Source organism: Zootermopsis nevadensis, unplaced genomic scaffold (genome assembly GCF_977971745.1).
Source record: "Zootermopsis nevadensis isolate Lab colony 2312 unplaced genomic scaffold, Znev_1.0 Znev_ptg000003l, whole genome shotgun sequence".
Lineage (NCBI taxonomy): Eukaryota > Metazoa > Arthropoda > Insecta > Blattodea > Termopsidae > Zootermopsis > Zootermopsis nevadensis.
The window spans coordinates 8,917,686-8,938,585 of NW_028259135.1; the positions used below are offsets into that span (position 1 = coordinate 8,917,686).

Below are 20,900 nucleotides of genomic sequence, written 5' to 3' on the forward strand. Positions count from 1 at the left end.
CAGTGTTAAATATGATGAAGAGATCTTGCTGACCATTGAAGAGCCTTTCAAACTGTTCCACCTTTTTTTTGCCAGAACAGGACACTCATTGGCATAACTTTGTGGCCATTAGAAGAAAAAGATCAAGTTGTTGTGGTTTGTTTTTTTTTTTTTTTTTTTTTTTTTTTGCATTGGTAAAAACATATAAAATCAAAGTATGAGCTCGTAACACCAATTTGGGAGTGCAGAAGTTCTAAATTTTGTAAAATGCAGCGTACCAGCAGACGCCCCAATTCATAATCCTTAAAAGAGGTGAGGGAATTTGATAATTTCATGACTTCTGTGTGGAAGCATTTTATATGCAGTGAAGGATTGAAAGGACTGGGAAGAATGGAGCAAGTATTATACAGACACTGATTTGGAAGTACTGAGGAAACCCAGGATAGTGTTTACTTCCCTTAAGATTTGAATGAGATCCCTCCTGAATGCCATAAGACGCACCACAGCCGATCAGCCTTCTTGGATAGAGCGAGCAGTAAATATAAAGATGTGATGGTGTTGTAGTAGTCTTGAATTAAAACGCGCGTTCAGTGTTAAAACGACATGGCCACCGTGGACCATACACCTGCAGGTGAGTAAAAAGTCATTTACTGAGTTTCTCTTCTCCGTTCCTGAATTTGTTAGTGGCTTCATTATGATCCTACAGGCCACAACACTCAGAAAAATTTACAAGCATTTCCTCTGCCGCAGTCCTTCGAGAAGACCGTGCAGCTGCTTGCATTTCCAATTTCTTTACAAAAGTTTTCTACGAGTTCATCCATTGTATGCATGCTACATGACCCAGCAATGTCACCGTCCTTCAATTGATCACCATAATGTTTGGTGAAGAGTATAAATCATGGAGACCCTCATTATGCAATTTTCTTCAGTCTCCTGTCACTTTCCCCCCTGCTTGGGTCCAAATATTCTCGTCAGTCGGTGTTCTTCCCTTAATGTGCAGGACGAAATTTACCAGCCACATGAAACAACATAAAATCATTGTTTCTTGTGTTTGTAACCTTACGTTGGTAAATAGGAAGAAATGTGGTTCTGAATTGCGTGGTACCAAGTATTCTCGGAGTTCAATCTGCTGTTTATTTATTTCTAAAATGCAGTTTTGATTTGTTAAATCCCAAAATGTTGTAACTGCCACAGTTAACGTTTAATATTGTTGTGTTTTAACTCTTAGGACGCCAATTTGCCATTGTTGAGCTTTTACATTTAAAATGTTTCGTTTTCTTACAACAGACTTCCATAAAATAATAGTTTTTGTGGCGTTTTTACGAAAATGAATCTCATTTGTTCCGTTGGCCCCGCCCAGTCACATGGGCGAGGAGTTGTGTGTTCGTGTGAGACAGATAATGTGACATCCGTCCGGCCTGGTGATGCAATTCAAGGAAGGATCGTGAATCCCAAGAGCTAACCGCATTTTAGAAAAGGGGGAGGTGTTGTATATTTATGTAGAATAATCTAATTACGGGGAATCATAATAACCACATAATTAATTATAAGGTAGAGGTCGAGGGCCGATCCTCTTCTCTTAACGGTATCTGGTGAAAACCGCTAGCTAAATCTGCTGTCGTGTAGTACTGTGCTTTCCCTAATGCATCCAAAATCTCCGTTATCAAAGGTAAGGGAAATTAATCTCCTATCGTAACGTCATTCAACTTTCTAAAATCTATGACCAACCTCCATTTTTGTTTCTTCGAGGCGTCCTCTTTTTTCTTTACTAGAATCATGGGTGAGTTCCACGGACTACTTGAATGCCTAATGATTTTGTCCGATAACATCTGATTGGTGATCTGCTTCAACTCCCCTCTTAGGGCCTCCGGTATTCGGTAATTTCTGCTAGTAATGCCCCTACATGGATCAACACTTGGGGTGGGAATTGCGTGCTCTGCGGCTGATGTGGTTGTTAAATTGTCTCCTGGCAAATAGAATATATCATTATAATCTTCACATATCCTGACGATAGATCTCCTCTCCCTGTCACTCACGAATTCTTTCCTCTGCTACATCCATCCCTTTAGCACTAACGGCTGTTCTACGCACTGCCTTCTCCTGATACGATTCTAACTTTACTGTGGGTAAACGAACCCTTAACTCCAGACTGGTCGTATTCAAAATGCTTGTAAGACAAGTACCGCTACGAGCCGTTGTTAATGAATCTGCTATTATTACTCCTGGGGCTAACATACACCGTCAGCGGCGACAACTGTCCGCGTTAATTACAGTCCTTCAAAGTGTGCACCCTGGGTCACACGACACATCCACACGGCAAACAAACTCGTCCGATCCAGCGCTGTGGATTGAGAAGCACTCGTACATTCCTGTCGAAATGTCCAGTTGTAGAATGTAATCGTCATAATTGGTATTCAGTTGGGGTAACAATCAGCTTTCCAACATGTCCAAAAATGAAAGCGCACCGTTCTTTTGTGTAAGTGGCAAGTAGAAAGAATTACGTAATGAGTTACTTGGCAGTTCGTAAACTTTTAGATTAGCCCAGTCAAGTGGAGCATTTAGTTGCCACGAAGGAAAGAAAGAAGGGCTATGCAGTTTTCTTTGGATGATAATGAAAGTGAGAACTTTGTAAATACACAGGAATAAAAATTAGCGACAATATAATCATGTGAAGTGGAGTAATCTCACTCCTCAAGATTCAGTGATGTGTCTTGGTCATCATGATAAATCTGGAGTGAATTTCATGTGTCAGCTAACCGACATTTTTAGAGGTGCTTGCTACTTCTGTCACCAGGGAAAAGGATCAAAACTGATGTGTCAATTAACGTCCTAGGAGACATTCATATTCATACTTGTTGCTGTGAGAACCTAAAATCTCACCAATGTCAGGGGTGACCATGCACCAGATATTTAAGCAGTTTCTTAGAGATTAGACAAGCACTAGTCCAATCAGAGGGCGATAATCTTTGTATCAAAATGAATTGCACAAATATTTTGACAAAGAATATTCATTTTGGTACCACTGATCCAAAATAAGATATGCATTTATAGGAAGTGTATTTTTTGAGGGCTGGTGTACACACATGATCAATACATTTTTAAAACAAAACAGAATAAATGCTTCAAATACAAATTTGTTGGTTGCTTCTGTTTATCAATATCTGAATGTCGTGTCCCTCTGTTTCATTTTGACACATGTTTAAAGTCACGAGTTGCCAACAGTACTGCCTCAGCACTCAACTTTACAGGTCTCTTGTGACGAAATGTTGGCACTCCTGTTTCATATTGAGGAAGTTCTGTGCTGAAATCTCGGCCTGCATATTTTTGTTTTGCCAAATTCATTGAAGACCTTTCCATAAATAACAGATTACTGTGACATACAAGTGTAAATGTTATTCTCTCTTGGTTGCAGTTCCTTATACCACAGATAAAATCGATATACAATGAGATTGTCGCGGCCATAATTGAACTTCGTGAGAGAGTGAGATGGTGGCTTCCTGAAGAAGTGGATATGGGGTCGGTAAGTGTGGAGCTCTTTGCTATCATCATTTTTTGGGGTGTAAATCTCAAACTTAGTCAAAATTAATACTTTTAAAACAATCAGATGCACACAGCAAGCAATATTTAAATTGTCGTACTTTTTTATGGGTGCTGTAATTATCAGATTTATTGAAGATTTTTACACCGGTAGCAGAGTATTGTCACACAAGCCTGTAAATGTTATTTTCTCACGGTACTACGACCCCCCCTCAGGGGGTTGCTAGTCCCCCATCGGGCGCCTCCCCAGGTTGAGGATAGGGAAATGCTTCCCAGATATGGGTGGTACCGGGAAAATCAAATACCCGGGGCGGACAAAAACTAGCATAGTGGAGGGCAGCAGCGATCACTATTACCAACTTGAAGCGCAAAGGAAATGAGCAGCTTTAAGGGTTGTGGTACCGCGATGTGGAAAGCAAATGGAAAAACTACCACATTACTTTTTCCAGGACAGCTTCTGCCCAGCAGGAGCAGTCACAATGTGCATGATGCTTTCTCCAGAGGCAAAACAAACTAGTCCTCCATTCGGATCTCCGGACGAGGACTGTCTCGGGAGAAGGTATCAGGCAGGAGAATTATTTTAGGAAATTCGCTATAGGAACGTGGAATGTCAGGACACTACAACAGGGAGGAAAACAAACAACAAACGCTCAGCGTTGTTGGAGGTGCGAGTTAAAATTAACAGTTTCGCGCTATGTCGAGCGATCTGCGAAAAGGGAATCGCGAGGTAGTCGAAGAATTTATTCGCATTTACCAAAGCGAGCCATGTCTGTGGCGCATCAAATCAAAGGATTACCATGACATGGGGAAAGGGATGCTGCATACAACGGATTAGTGGAAAAAATGGAAGCAAATAGACCCAAGCGCCGATCATGATAAAGTGGCAAAAAAAATAAATAGCTTATTTTAGGGTAGGTAATAAGTCCTTTGAAAGGGTTACAAAGTTCAAATATCTGGGAAAAACAACAACAAATCAAAATGACACTCATGAGGAAGTTAGGAGGAGATTAAACTCTGGAAATGCTTGCTACTTCTCAGTTCAAAATATTTTGTCCTCCCGTCTGATTTCTAAGAACCTGAAAATTAAAGTGTACAAAACAATAATCTTGCCTGTTGTTTTGTATGGGTGCGAAACACGGTCTCTCACTCAGCGAGAGGAACACAGATTGCAGGTGTTTGAGAATCGGGTGTTGAGGAGGATATTTGGGCCTAAGAGGGAAGACGATGGGGCGTGGAGAAAACTGCACAATGATGAGCTTAAACATCTGTACTCCTCCCCCAGTATTGTCAGGGTGATTAAGTCGAGAAGAATGCGATGGGCGGGTCATGTAGCGCACGTGGATGGGGCGAGAAATGTGCTCCGGGTACTGGTTGGGAAGCCTGAGGGGAAGAGACAGCTGGGGAGACCTAGACGTAGATGGGAGGATAATGTCAGGCGGGAGCTATGGGAGATAGGAGTTGAAGGAGACAGGGTCCGGTGGAGGGCTTTGGTTAATTCGGTGATGAACCTTCGGGTTCGGTAAGCCATCTAGTTATGTGTTTAGTCTAAGGAATCTCGCTCTCGGTGTTCTGCGGAGGTTACGCGTATGTTCGTAGGAGTCATCCCAGCAACTTTCACTTTGATTTTTATACTTTTTCATGTTTAATGTAATAATTAATTCGTTCAATACAGCATACCGTGCATATTGCAAAGTCCTGACGTAATTTAAATAAACATTGCAAAATATTAGATTATATTGGTGCGTCTAGTTGTGGATATATCTATATTATAATTATGTAATCGACTCCATACAAAAGTATTTGTAAATGTATGCGCTGTAAACTCATTTACCGCATGTCTTGACTTTGAGAAACTGTCATTGCAACAAAAAATAAGACATTGTATCTTTTTTTCAGATGAGGTCGCATTTAGCAGAAGTAAATTTCTACAGATTTCAGGCAATTTGCTTTGCTGTTATGACCCTGGTACGTGCTTGTTTTATTATTGCTTACTATACATTCTTTGATTAGAAGGAACTCAAATAACGGAGGTAGTGCTTGTTTTTAGTAATTACAAATTTAAAATTACTTAATTAAAATACAATTATCATAACTGAATGGAATATTATTTTTTCCTAATTAAGCATCTCTAAGTGTATATGTTCTTGGTGCGCAGGGAAAAACCATCTCTCGGTTATCAGCTGGGCCCAGTGAATGGATATTTCTCTCCGATGGCAGCATTGTAAACCCAGACAGGCAAATATCTTTAAGGGAGAAGATTTTCAGCCCGCAGCCAGGTACGTGCTGTATCATGCCAAAGGCCAGTTGTTATTTGGCTTGTGAGGGCGATGAAGTCTCTGTCTCAATTGAAATCTCGCCACCCAGCCGTTCGTTTTGGTTGAAATTTGTATGTTTTCATAATGCTTGTGGGTGTGACGTATCGAGAGACCATAATGCATTGATCCAGTTACAGCTATGTTAATAAGAAGTAGTAGATCTGCGCTGTTTCAAAAATAAGTATAACCAAAAAGGTCACTTCATTCGAGAATTATTAATTATAATATATTACATAAAATTGCCTGCGGTCATACTTCGATATTTTGTACAGTTAACTTCTTGAGTAAAAAAACCATCCAAATTTCTCCTTATTTTATTTATTTGTGATTCTGCTCTTCTCGTGATCGGTTTTGTGATGAGACTTAAACTCGCATTAGATGTGCGTTCCTTTGATACAGACCTGCAACTTTACGACACAAGTCAAGTAGCACACAGGCTAAAGTGGTAGAAGTAAACAAACAAATTTTGGTCATTAACATTTTTTAGCGTAAATTGCTGTTTGTGTAAACTCTAAAATCGAGATATTTTGGTTTCAGTCCTTACGTTGGAGGAAGATGTGTCTTTGCTGTATGCCGCTTTGGGAATCCTGACAGGATCTATGATGCTGTTAGGAATATTCACGGTGAGTAATGTGTCCAATGGCGTTTCAGATGCCCTTGTTGCCTCCATCATCGGCATATCTGAAACCTTAGTAAAGTTCCATCAGTCTATTCCTCACAACAACCCACGAGACTTCCTTCTTAATACTTGCAGTCAGGAAAACATGAATTCTCACTTATATGATATTTTTGTTTTCTAGAGCGACATGAAATAGGTGCGACAAAGCCTGTGGGTTTCCTGGATTATTCTGCTGCTAGATGTGTTCTCTTATGTCTCGGGCAGTTACTATATAGCAAGTGACATCAGCATTGAAGCTGCCCTCAACTTTTATAAAGAGTACATCCTTCTTATTCGTAAGTACTGCTCATACTAAAGCATTTGTTGCACTATTCTTAACTCCTGAATGTGTGATATGATTTTGGTTTTATTATTCACTTTCGACTGTTTGAGAACAAATTGCCGAAATAAGTTGTACTTTTCACCAAGTAGTATTAGGGTGATTAAATCAAATATTAGATTGGTAGGGCATGTAGAAAATTTGATAAAATCGTACCAAATTCTATCCATGTAATCTCTGGTGAAGAACATCTTCTTACTTCAGAAACAGAAGTTTAATTGGGAAGATGATATTATATTTTATAGAAATATGACTTAAGGCTGTGGAATAGATTTAAGTTACTCATGACAGGGCACAATGGCGATATTTTGTGAATATGACAAAGGACCTTTGGTTTCCATGCAAGCAGGTAATTTCTATAATAGTCAAAGTGGCTACTGAGATATGTACATTTGTGGATATTATTTGCTTGGTAACATCCACTTGCGTTCTCTTATTTTCCATTATCTTATTCCTTTGTTTCTCCTTACAGTTTTGGAAGTCGTCTTGAGACAAGCGACCAGTCGGTTTGTGGAACCTCTATAAAGAAAACCGGAAGAAACGAATGAAATAATTAGCCTAGGACCAAGTTATGACAGCAATGCCACTGTGTCAGAGGCTTCCTTCGTTCTTTCGGGCAGTCTGTAAGGGACATACATAATTGGTTCAGGTGGAGGTCGTCTTTCTGGCTCGTGTTGTTACGGCACCGCTTCCCAAACTTTTTCCTTCATTACCCAAAACCGCTCATCAGAACGTCCTTTTGACCCAAAGTAGGTAAAACACAAACTGCACAGAAAACATATTTTAAACATCTTAAACATTTTAGCAGCCACAAAAAATTTGGTAATTATTCACCATGAATATTTCTTCACCAGGTCCCAGCTAATGAGTACAAAGCCACTGCTCCATCTTATTCACTAGTTCTGCAAAATTGGGAGGAATTGGAGACAGAGCAGACCTCACATCGTATTCGGGGTTCAGCAAACATTTTCGTTTGGTGTTCTTTATGAAGGCAAAAGCGGAAAATCCCACTTCACACATGCAGGTGCTCGGAAACTGCAATATCTGCATTACGGCCTCCCCAGCTACCACAGGATATTCTCTCTTCACTTGTCATATACATTACATTGGGTTAAAAGGACGTTCTGATGAGCGGTTTTGGGTAAATCTAAATAAATACTTGTTAGCTCAGTAGAAACGTGGGCCAAATGATCAGAGGGGATGCTGAGTTCAAGCTACGCCTTACGAACAGGAGGACGGCCTGTGCCTGATGTGGTCTTGAAATCCACTCCCCGAAGACCATAGGAAACCTCTGCCACATGTTTTATGTGATTTTTGATGTTGATGTCCTGATGGCACTTACAAGAGCTGGTTCCTCTGTTATTGCAAGTCTCGATTATTGTTATTATATATTTTACTTCCGTTTCGTTTTCTTATTTCTTTTGCCTGTCCTCATTCCTCAATTTGTATTCTGTCTAAAGATCCCACATTGGCTCCACTGTTGTCTGTTCTCACCTATTTCCCTCCCCCTCCCCTCATCTGTCTCGCCAAGTTTTGTGGTAATAATTTTGCATTATTATCTTATATCTGGATTTGAATGCATACATTTTTCTATTATATTAGAAGCTTAAATACAATTTTAATAGTGAATAATTATTGCAGCTTCTTATTCTATTCCCCCCCCCCAATTCGAACATTCTCGTACGTTCTTTTCCACACGTAACACACGGTGTATTAGTCTCAAAAAGAAATGGCGGCTGCTGGCAAGGGACCGGTGTTATTGTCTTCGTCTTTCTGTACTACGAAGATCCTTACCTTCTATCTCTGGACCTCTTCTGTGTCCTATTCAGGGACATCATCTTCATACAGAATTTTGATCACAAGAAACAATAAGAATTTAAACACACTCACTTCATAAAACACACAAACACTCAAAACAGAACACTGCTCACTAATTAACCTTTGATAGAGTCGCTTTGACACTCTTATGCACAATATGTCTTTTAATTAGTTGCGAAGTGATGTGCGGATTTTCGGGAAATTTGTTACTAAAAATTTGGAAGTAAGTACCTTAGATCACAAATTTGATTACTCAACGAAATGCCAAAACAGTGTGAATAATTGAATGTGAAACATAATTCAAATCATTATATTATTTGTTTACGATCTTATTTGAAAATATTGGCACTAATGGAAACGCACATTGGGTAGTTGCTATGGATACGAAACTAATAATGCCTTGAAACTTTGCACTACTCACTTATTGCACTGATACTGATGATGATGATGTAGAATTATGCTTCTGCAGTTTTTAGAATGGTTTTTTAGAAAACAAATAGCCTCACTACCCCACTCTTATGTTCATATCTGCCTCCAGGTACGTCGTGGCCCTGATACTTCAGTAATGTTAGTTGGCATTAATATAATAGAAGACGCCGACTTACTAAGGACAGTCCGGTTAAACGATCGGTTACAAAAACCTCGATTTTGGTTGTAGTGAGGCTTCTTATTCAAAGTTGCAAAATTGTTCAGGTGTTGTATACTTATGTAGAATAATCTAATTACGGGGAATCATAATAACCACATAATTAATTATAAGGTAGAGTTATTAAGTTACTAAATAAAGTGTAGTAGTCACATTTTAGACTTTGTACAGAAAGAAAGACTTTCCATTTCCAGCTGTTGTAGACGGGGGCGACAGGATCTGCTCAAGATAAGTTTATTGAAAAGGATTCCAATTATATTCTAAATAGAGAAGGCCTCCCGAGGTCAGGACGCCCGAACTTTGACGGGGCAAGGGGTCGCGTTCCTAGGGGTTTATCGTGTCCTCTAAATGGATCCAGAACCACCCCTTGGGACGACACGTAGAAAGCCGTCACTGACGTCACAGGTGTGATATCGGGGATTTGCTTATAACCAGTGAATTTCGAAGACGCATTGGACGTTTCACGTTACTCGTCAGGGAGAAACTCTGCTGGTCTACTCTTTTATATATATTCAACATTGTGTTTCACACGAACTGTACTCATCTCAATTATCAAATAAATCATCAGCATTCGAACGTCTTCTCGTCAGACTAGGCATTAACCTTAAGCTGTGTAACCGAACCTACCATCGTTCCTAGTCGCTCGGGAATATTGCACTCCAGCGGGACTGGCCAATCCCCCGGGATACAACAGATGAGAAACATTTGTTGGTGTCAGAAGTGGGATACACACAGTCGACGGAAGACTTCAAGCTAATTAAAAGCAGCGGCAACAGGACGAACTGCTGAGACTACAGTATTCTACAAGACTTCAGATGACGAGCTACCGGTCCTGATAGAATCTGATAGACACTGCCGACGTCGCTTGAACAAGAAGACATTGATAGCTGGCGTGAATTGCTACGCTGCTACAGTGCAAGATCGCCTCTCTTGCGACCTTGTTGCTCAGGGAGACCTCCACTCATCAGGTGGAACGGACCGAGAACCGTGCTTCCCTGAGGGCTGCCAACAACCGCCGCCTCCACTACGAAACCCGGCGCAAGACGATCGCGGTGACTTCAGAGTTCCGTCTCTGCTCGTCGTCAGAAGCCAGAGGGTGCCGAATACCGCCCATCACCACCCCAGAGTCTCCAGGATACCGCACATTTCACCATCTTCATTCTTCCAGGAAGAGTTCGGGGTCCCCTCTGAATTTATTCACAGCCAAGCACTTCCAGAAAAGGGTAAGCTGAGCTCAAATCCTCTTCCAACGCAAACTGTTTGTTGAATTAAGGGGGAGTTATTAAAAATTTCAGTGAATTGCAATATATGTTAGTTGGGGAAGTAACTTTAATAGAAAAGCAAATTTTCAATAAACAATAAAAGAGTTTACGTTCCCTTCATTAACGTAAGAGTGTAAACTCGAGTGATCTGCTGTATATTGCTGGGTAAGAGTGAATAGGAGTATAGCTTAATGTCTGAGTCAGAGGAGCCTGTAGGAGGAACGGGGGAAATTGCATCTCAAAATTACTGTAGCATTTCAGAGGCAATGAAGCTGATAGGTGCACCATTTTCAGGTGACAAAAGTAAGCTGAAGGAATTTACTGATAATGTTGACGCCGCCTTTGAGTTGGTAGATCCAGTAAACCATGGGTTACTTTTGAAGTTCATTAAGGCTAAGATTTCGGGAGACGCGAGATCGAAGCTACTCGTGAGAGATTTAACCGGCACCTGGAGTCAAGTTAAAGCAATATTAGAAGAAAATTATGCAACCCGGAGGACGATAGATTTTTATGCGTGTAAAATGTTCAGTAGCAGGCAAGAAAAACGTGAAAGAATTTCAAGTTGGGGGTCAAGAGTAGACCAGATGCAAAGCGAATTGAGATTAGCTACCAGTAAGGTGTGCAACGAACATGAATTGGCGGGAGCCATTAGTCTGATCAACTACAGTAAAACCTCTCTAAGTTGGACACTTGTGGTTCCACGAAAATGTGTCCAACTTACAGAGGTGTCCAAGATAGAGGGAAAGAGAAATACAGTAAAACCTCTCTAACTTGGACACTTGCGGTTCCACGATAATGTGTCCAACTTACAGGGGTGTCCAGGATAGAGGGAAAGGGGAAAATCATCCTTTCAAATTGTCGTGTAATGACAATATGGTAATTGTTGAGTATTATGGAGCCCTTCCCAACAAGGAAATTATTGATAAGAAAAATCAAAAAGGTAAATTAAATTTTTACAAATTTTGTTTTCACTAAATTAAACTTGCATGGATAAGCTCAAAGGGAAGGGCACTGATACTTTACGTTTACCGACAATGCAATCTGTTTACTTACATAATCTAACTACTGTAGGCTTGCTCGAATTAAGAATAATTATTAATTATAATAATCTTTTGAAACCCACTCTCGTGGTTGCACATTACACCCCGGCCTCAATGAAATTTTAAATGTTCAGAATGTATTCTTTTTAATTGTACTTAAGGCATTAGCTCAACATATGATGTCACTTATTTCTTATAAAAAAGTCCGTCACAAAACACTGCTTTTTTGATTTTATCTTTGAATTTGTCCATCCTCTTTCTAATTTTTGCCGCAATTCGAATAAAGTTTCAAACATTCCTTGTTGGTTATGAACGAAAGCACACCGTTCCAATTTCTGTTTAACTCAGCTGCAAGCTCAGTACTGACAAAGTTAAAACTGTACCAGTAATACGTACTGTAGTCCAGTGAAGGGTTCAACAAAATTATTCCATTGATGTGTTCAAAGTCTCACACCTTCAACCATAAGGTAATCCTCAGGTAGAAGGCATTCATAAGTCATAAATTCAAAGCAACAAAATACTAACTGTAAACGTTTCCCATAAAAGCATTGAAGCTAAGTGCATGAACCTGTCCAACTTACAACAAAAGGGGTGTTCAAGTTCCAGGATAAAGGGGTGTCCAAGATATAGGATGTTGTGGACATGTAAAATTATAGGATATTCGCCGGTTCCAATTAAAAGTGTCCAATATAGAGGGGTGTCCAGGATATAGGGGTGTCCAACTAGAGGGGTTTTACTGTAATTGCGGTTGGAAGCCGAAATGTGGAGTATCGAGCCAGGTCAGGCAAGCAGCGATCGGGGCCTCGGAGAGTTTAAGGGGTTGCAGCATATGTAGTAAGAGTAGCATAAGTGCATTAGACACCGTGTCATTTGAAGTAAGAGACGGAAGGACACTTAGGTTAGTGTTCCTTATTGATACAGGGGCGCACATATCAATAATCAAGGAGTCCAGTCTACAGCAAGGACTGCGGTATGACAGTACGAACAAGGTGAGGATTCAAGGGATTTCAACAGCTGTCCTTCAGACAATGGGTTCGACTGAGTTACAGTTAGAGATGAAAGATATGTACGCAACACACAAATTCCAGGTGGTCAGTGATTGTATTTCCATTCCGTGTGACGCCGTCTTGGGACAAGATTTTTGGGAATCCAAGAGAGCTAAGATAGATTTTGAGACTGGAACTATAGATATGGGCATGTTAAAGGTGAACTTTGATGACAGGCTAGAAAACAGTGCTGGGAACGCACAAATGTATATTAAGTTAGCACCAAGATCAGAGACCATAGTCGAAGTACCTACATTACATGAGGGGAGTCTGACGGGAATTGCGGCCAAGGAAGAACTAGTACCAGGAGTCTACATGTCAGAATCATTGACGAAATCAGTGAACGGTCGTTGCATAATTTGTATTGCCAACACACTAGATATGGAAGTCATCATGCAAGCACCGGAGGTACAGTTAGAACCATACGAATGCGAATCGGATAACATGAGGATAATGTATACTGTCAGTAAGAATTATGATTCAGAAAGAGCCAAATTATTGGGTCAACATCTGCGATTGAATAATTTAAATGGGGAGGAAGGGAAGGAAATTCTAAATTTATGCATTAGGTACAATGACATCTTCTACCTGCCGGGAGACAAGCTGTCTTGTACTCAGACCATTCAGCATTCGATCCCGACACCCACAATTGATAAGACTAGGGGAATAAATGTCAGACAGTACAGGATACCTGACGTTTCGAACGTTTCGAACAGTGTATTGTTCCTATGAATCCAAATAAACTGCTTTTAAAACGATCTGAAATCGAAACTCTTTGGGTCACTTCTGTTAACGTAATTTTCATAGACTCAATTTTACGTAGTTTTCTGTGTACGTTCTTAATCGAAGACCTGCATTCTGTTAAATTTACCCAATCTGTAAATCACACGAAGAATGGCTTGATTCTATTTGCATGCACTGTAGTTTGTTTGGTTCTCCGAAGTTGTAAGGTAACATTTACCCCTTGTATCTCTCTTATTGCGTATGGGCCTAATTTCCTAGAGCGATTTTTCCGCGGACTCTCATATTGTAATAAAACAAGATCTCCAACTATGAACTTGGGTACATGTAATAATCCTTATCTACAAAATGCCTGATAAATTCAATTAAAACGCGGTGGGCGCGTTCCAAAGACCCATTCGTCTCTGGATGCACTGCAGTGGTGTTTATTTTCTTCACGTGCAGTAACTTGCAAACATTCTTAAACATGTCACTCAAAAAATTGGCTCCGCAATCTGATAGTACGACCTGAGGGCATCCGTACATCAAAACTACATTTTCAACAAAATGTCGTGCGATCGCTTCGGCGGTTTGATTTCTCAAAGGTACGGCGATCAAATACTTGGTCAGTTCTTCCTGCATGGTTAAAATGTACCTGTTCTGTGTAGAACTAACATTAATCTTGACGTTCTGCTCGTCTCGCTGAACACGCGTCGCGTTCGTCCGTCCTTGTGGGTTTATAGGCTCGTTCGCCAGTGTGAACAAACCTAACCTAAATTTAACATGGAGTTCCTGCCTGAACTGTTCGAAACATATTATCAAGTGTGAAGGGGCCCTGGGTGATCAGACCACACAAGAATTCGAACAAAATTTGTGTTTTAGGGGCAGGACAGAAAGCGACGCAAATTAATGTCTTCGTAAATTGTTGCGGTCGCTGGTGAAGACTGATAAATTATTGAACTTGTTATAATCAACAATGTAATTGGTATTTTTAAGCCGTGTTGCCTTGGAGACAAATGAAAGACGAACATAACATAACGTGAAGTGGCTTCATATACGTGAATCTCTTTCCAGAGAAATTAGTTTCTACTGCTTTTCCATTCTTCCACGGGGTCTCAAGGTCGAGGTTAGATATTTCAGCACGGAAACAATCGGCTGTCAACTGTAATTTCACGTCTCCTGTCCGGACAGGAAAATGTACAGGTGCATCTCTTTACTTAACCCTTTAAAATAGTGGTAACTATATGTACCACCAGTTTCAATATTGTTGCTCTGTATTTTGCCAGCACATTATTTATGTTTTGTGTGGTTCACGCGATAAAGCATTGATTGTTGTCCCAAATAGTGTTAACCAGTTGAACGTTGTCAGGGAGAAAGGGACTCGTTAGGTCTGGCATATTTAAACGCCTGTCTGCTGGCTAGAAGTCAGCATACGCAACCGGAAGTTCATGTGACCGGCCAAATCGATCAAGGCTTTACGTGGTTTTCCTTGGTCATAGAACAAAGGCTGAATTGGTAGCCAAGTCCCACTTCGCCGTGCAACCCCGTCAATGTTGACATCGAAATCCGGCTCTAAAGTTGCCCCCCACCCCCTCCCAATGTTAACATAATTTCAGAAATTTTTCGTTTTCTTAATCGGCTTGAATTTCGACCTAGATGACGAATATTCTGGCAGGTTGGTTTCGATGTCCCAGGGTTTCTTCCGCAGCGTGAGGACTCGCTAGACTTTATGTAATAAGGGATTTACTCATCGCCCTGATGGAAGCAGTATGCACCTCCGAAACGTCGGTAAATTTGGACCAGCCTGCATGGCGTAACAACCCAGAAGACACTCGCCGACGTGAGAACCCGAAACTTCACCTCGTGTGGTTATTTCGCAGAACTTCTGTCGACAGTCTGCGTATGTGAAGTTTTTGCGCAGTTCGTGCTCGGAGGTTATCAGGGCCCCACAGACGAGCTGCTCTGTAAGCAAGGTCAAGCTGTTGGCTAGGAATCCGTCTCTCGCACATCATCTTGTGCGTAATAATGCAGACTCGCGTTCTTCTGTGCCTTAATCACATCTTGGCTAGACCGAAACTTCAATAATTCCCTCGAATAGATCGATCTTTGTTTTATAGTTTTGGGTCTGGCTAGCGGCGATTAAAGAGGATGTGCTTTGACGCTTTCAACAATAGGTCTCGGAACCGGATGACACCAAAAATTCCCCCCACCCCCGGCAAAAGGTTGGTTCAAGGTCATTTCTAGTGGCTGGCTGTGGTTTACAGCCATCTTCTGACTCACCGCAGTGAAAACCTCAAATCCTGCTAAATTAAATTGTCTGAAACGTTGCCAACCTTACGGAAGTAAAGTCCTCTATGTTGAACTAAATCTCCCATTTGGCGTTCGTAGTTACAATCATGTAGATGTTTAAAAGTTGCAACGAAACTACAGACACGTTTGTTCCTCGTTGACCTGGTATTTTTCTGAATTTGTAAGCTGTGATTGATGATAAAAATGGTTTTATAAAGGACAGCTTGTTCGAAGGAACTGGAGCGTGTAGTCGATAAGCTCTCTGTCCCGAATAAAAGTACGAAGAGAAGATATTTACAGACCGCGTGAAGGGTGGGTGAGAACGGGGTGCCTTAGGTTAATGTTTGGGCCCCAAGAGGGATGAAGAGGTGGGAGACTGGAGAACTTTGCACATCGAGGTGGTCCACGATTTGTACCCTTTACCAAACATTGTCAGGGTGAGTAAATCAATGACGATGAGATGGGAGGGGCATGTAGCACGTATCGGAGAGATGAGAAATACGTACAGAACTGTAATCGAAAAACCTGAAGGGAAGAGACTACTTGATAGACCCAGTCATAAATGGGAGGTAAATATTAAAGTGGAGTATACGTAAATAGGGCGTACTGGATTCGTTTGGCTCAAGTTAGGGACTGGTGGTGTGCTCTAGCGGACACTAGTGAACCTCCGGGTTATGTACAAAGCGGGAAATATCGTGACTAGTTGAGCGACTGTCAGCTTCTCGAGTAGGGCGTGAAGCTACTACTCGTAGGCAGATTTTCTTTTTTAGTAAATTACAGATCAGTGGTGTAGGAAGTGGCGGAGTACGGGTGTCTCCTCGTTCCTGTAACCCATTCTATTGTGTTCAGTTTTAACCGTTTAAAGCCCATTGGTAATTATATGTACCACGTGTTGAAACGATCACAAACTTTGAATTTCGTATTTATGTGTTTCGTGTGATCCTCAGAATAAACAGCGGTTATTTCCTTGAACAGCGTTAACCAGTTGATCTATGTAATGGTGAAGTGTCGTGTTTTCTTCGCGGTAGGGACCGAATTCTTAAATACTATTTAGATTAGCGTTGGCTTCCAAGGGGAAATGAGTATCAGCTGCGCGTTGCTGAAACACGCTCGCCACAAGTTACGTACGACCAGAGAGTTCGAACGCCGTCGTTGTGACCTTAATAAACACGCAACAGATGCAATAAGATGGAGCACGTCAGTGCGGAATGCGCTGCAGCTCGTTACGTGTCATGCGAGGGGCACACCCTCATTATTCAGATCCTTGGTGATCGAGAATCTGTTGGACTGGCGTTCCACAGGACGGACGCCAGCGCAAAGTTTTATTTGCGTTCCAGGGCCTGTCATTCGTATTGAAGAGACGAAACCCACGACACTTGACCTCCACTTTTCTAACTGCTACAGGAGACTTAGAAATCACCTCATGGGACCCCCCCCCCCCCCAGGCTGAAGACCGCGTGTACAATAATTTGGATGGGGGGGGGGGGGGCATGTGGCGAATGGAGACGAATTGCTTTCTTTGTGGCAGGAACTTAAATGTTATTAAAACAAACTGCTCAACTTCTCTCCTTACCTCCAATGCAACTTTTCCAGAAGGACAAGCGGGCTCTGCATGGGAACCTTCAGCAACCGAAAGTTTATCTCTGTCTCCTCCCCCGGTCTGAAAGGCGTCTCGTCGCTTCGTATTCCGTCATTTGTTCGCGCTGCAGAAGGTTAAGTAATTGAGGTTAAGTGTGCTTCAGTACACATTCCTATCTCCATTTATCTGAAATGCGGAACTTTTAGTTCTGTCTGTTCTGCACGAACTGAAGTGTTTCTGGTTCCTTTGTCCTCGGCTGGTCAGTTGGGTCGTAAAATTAACTGTACTTTGACGTGGTCCTACATCGCAGACGACTGGCGTCTTCCTAATTGCGTGCGTCGCTCCTTACCTGAATGGCCCTGTTGCCTACCTTTTGTTGGAAACCAAAGCATTACTGAGTTAAAATTGTCCCAGTGGTAACTGAAGTGGCGAATTGACGTTGGCTGGAAACAAAAACCACGCACAGAATTTTGCCTTTAATTCTGGATGCGGTCTGAAGTGACTCAGGATTGGCTCCGCTGGTTGAGTCATCGGGTTTTATTATGAAAGAATCGGTCATCTGCCTCCCTAATGACATGCGCTGTGTTTTGATATCGACCTTGCTTCAAATCCCAGAAGCTTTTTTGTTTTTGGTACTTTTCATTTTGTCCGAATAGCTCTCGCATGGAACTTCACGATCTGCGGTTTTGTGAAGTTTGTTTGGCTAAGAATGTTAAAATTACATTTCTTGTAGCTTTAAATGTGTTTCCTTTTCAGCAGCAAAGAAAGTAAACAACAATTGACCAAAGCAACAAAGCAGACCAGACTCTGTTCACGGCCTGTTTGATTCTTAAGTGTCGTCTTGCGCTACATTGTTGGAATGCGTTGGCGTTTGAATTCTCTTAACAACAGAAAGAGAACGCGTTTCTATTCAGGCCTTTAGAATATACAGACACTGGAATTCCAGGCGAAATGATGCGTCGTTGCTAAAACGCTTAAAGTCGTTTCTATGCCAGACACTTGGTAATTGATACTAAAATTCAAGCAGAAATTGTCAACTTGCGCTTTACATCTGGACATTTTGATGTGATTTGTGATAAGAACTCTTATTTCGTCCTCGTGTCTTTGATAAGACGTTTTATTTTTCCGTTGCAGCAAAATTTGAATCGGAAATCGACTGTTGGGAATTTTGAATTCGCCTACGCTAGAAGTTCTGACCTGCTCCTCCGTTCTCCCCCGTCCGCAGTTCTTTCTTCAAAATGAGATTTGAGTCAACTAAAGAACAATGTTAGTGCCCGCTAGGTCCGTATCTGACGCCAGTTCAATCCACTCCACGCCTGTGTCCAAGCCTTTTCCCCTGCGGATTTTTACTTGCCGGTAAAATGTCGCTCACATTTATCGCTAACTCACATGCGTGCTACATGTCCAGCCCGTCCAATGCTCCTCGATTTTATCTCCCTGCTGAAACCTGATGCAGAATACAGATTTCGAAGCTCCTCAGTTCTGCTTCTTAGCGTCAGGGCGACTGTGGCCTCGGACCTCCTCACCGCTTCTTTGCCGCGTTCCTCAGACAGGGAGCAGAGGTCACCGTGTCGACCTCGAGACCCTAACTAGTCCCCGTCACGGCGAAGAATATTGGACGACCTCAGGTTCCTGGCAGCGCCTGCCCTTAATTCTGGTGTACCTTCCCCACTAGAAGTCTGTGCCGCACGTCCTAATACCCGAGTGACGTCCGCGATTTGACCCACCGAGAGGCTGAAGGATACTTCGTAATGAGGAGATTCATAATTTGTGTTTTAAAAGGCGAAGAGACAAGGAATTTCTTGACCAGCTGAGCGACCATCAGTTTTTCCTGGACCGAGTGTGAATCGTCTGGGATATTGCGCCACGTCTTGTGAAAGTCTGTCGACGTTTCAGAGGTGCGAACTACCTGCATCATTAGGGATATGATGGAGGCATCAAGTACCTCTGAAACGTCGATAAACGTGTACCATGGCGCAACATCCCAGAAGACAGTCGTCTTTAAATACTGGTTTGTAGTTATGTAATATCCTCCACTCCCTGCTGACTTCCTTTCTATTGAATACAAATAGTTTCCTTATCGCTTTCTTATCTAATATTCTTTGTATCCTAGATAAGAGAGATCCTGTCTGTCTCCCAGGACGCCGAAGTTAAATTCTCAGACGACGGATAGAAAAGTTGCGGGGCCAATCGGAGGATTGGCCTTTTCATCGGAATGCGGCCAACAGCAAGACCGGAAATTTGTACTCTTTGGAGTACACTGACGTTCCAAAACTGTTCTTCGAGGCAGATCGTTGTTGTACTGATTTGATTTAAACGTGGGTGGGGCACGAAACTCTCATGGGGGATATAAAAATGCGTACAAAATTTTGGTTGGAAAGCCTGAAGGGTGTGCACAGGTTAGCATGGTTAATGACGTCTTCATCGTCCGGCCCCACAAATGTCAGCATCCATCGCGTTTGATTTTTTTTAAAATTGTGTGAAATTAAATGACTTTGGGTCAGCCTCAAATGTCATGAAAATCCGTCCTCATATTCTCAAGATATTTCATGCAGATTCCGGAAACAACTGCGAGCTTAATTTGAACTTATTCCGGGTTTGCTCACAAAGTGGATATGCATACAGACAGACATTGGGCATGGCCATCAAGGTCTGCAACGTCACGCATGCGCAGATGAAAAATTATGATGTTCTAGCCGTTCCATCTCACCGAATAGGATCGAACAATCCGACAGGAACAAAGTGCAATGTTGATAAAATCCCCTTCCACCCATGACTTACAGCATCCGGATCATTGGCATTCAAAATTGTAGGAAGTAGTTCGGAACGATTTTTTAAAAGCCTCAAAAATGGCGGAACTCCGACAACAAATTTGATATGAAAATCCATGCAACGATTCACGACTAACCTAACCTGACATTCAAGGTCGATAACATTATCGAGTACGCGCACATTTTCATGGGTAATGACGGCTTCTTCTCTCCTCAAGACTTCCAGCTTGACGTTTCGAACTAGGCTCCAACGGCATACTCCCCATACGAAGTTTCATAAAATTCCGTCCATTCGTTCCCGAGTTATGTGGCCGGAACTCTGCCGTCGCTCGGAAAGCGTTACTCGACAGACTGACAGAATAATGCAAGAAATTTCTTCATTAATGTTCGCCGCTCCGAAACGTCAGTTTCGAAGTAATGAAAATCGGATGTGGACTGTATTCCGGAAAAAAGTTGTCAGTGGAACCACGGTTCCGGAGAATTTGACGTAAATACGTCTATACGGAAAGGAAGTTTATATATTGGCTTTATTCTAAATATTTCCTTTATACATGCTTTACAATTGAGATAAGTTTGATTAAGACTTTGTTTATTTAACTTGAATTAGTTACGCTTAAGATGGGTCTGTGGTAGCTGAATGTAATGTAAGGTAAGGTAAGGGAATGTAAGGTAAGGTAAGGTAAGGTAATGTATTGTAATGTAATGTAAGGTAAGGTAACGTAATGTAATGTAAGGTAAGGAAATGTAATGAAATGTTTTATAGGTAACAACAATGCCGAGTAAATAGATGACGTTTCCTAGGTAACAAAAATGCCGAGTAAATAGATGGTGCTTAGGTAACCATTATTGTCGATTTGTTGATAAACAGATGAAGTTTCCTAGGTAACCATTGTTGTTTAT

The 20,900-nt window shown here is 41.6% G+C and overlaps 1 long non-coding RNA gene across 1 annotated transcript; it reads left to right on the top strand.

Annotated features, from left to right (window-relative positions):
- The first annotated feature begins 125 nt into the window (after positions 1–125).
- Positions 126–8,228, top strand: LOC147874968 (uncharacterized). Its single transcript, XR_015533534.1, has 6 exons — positions 126–3,499; positions 5,413–5,481; positions 5,672–5,792; positions 6,369–6,454; positions 6,632–6,785; positions 7,302–8,228. It is a non-coding gene; the product is annotated as an uncharacterized LOC147874968 (long non-coding RNA).
- The last annotated feature ends 12,672 nt before the right edge of the window (positions 8,229–20,900 follow it).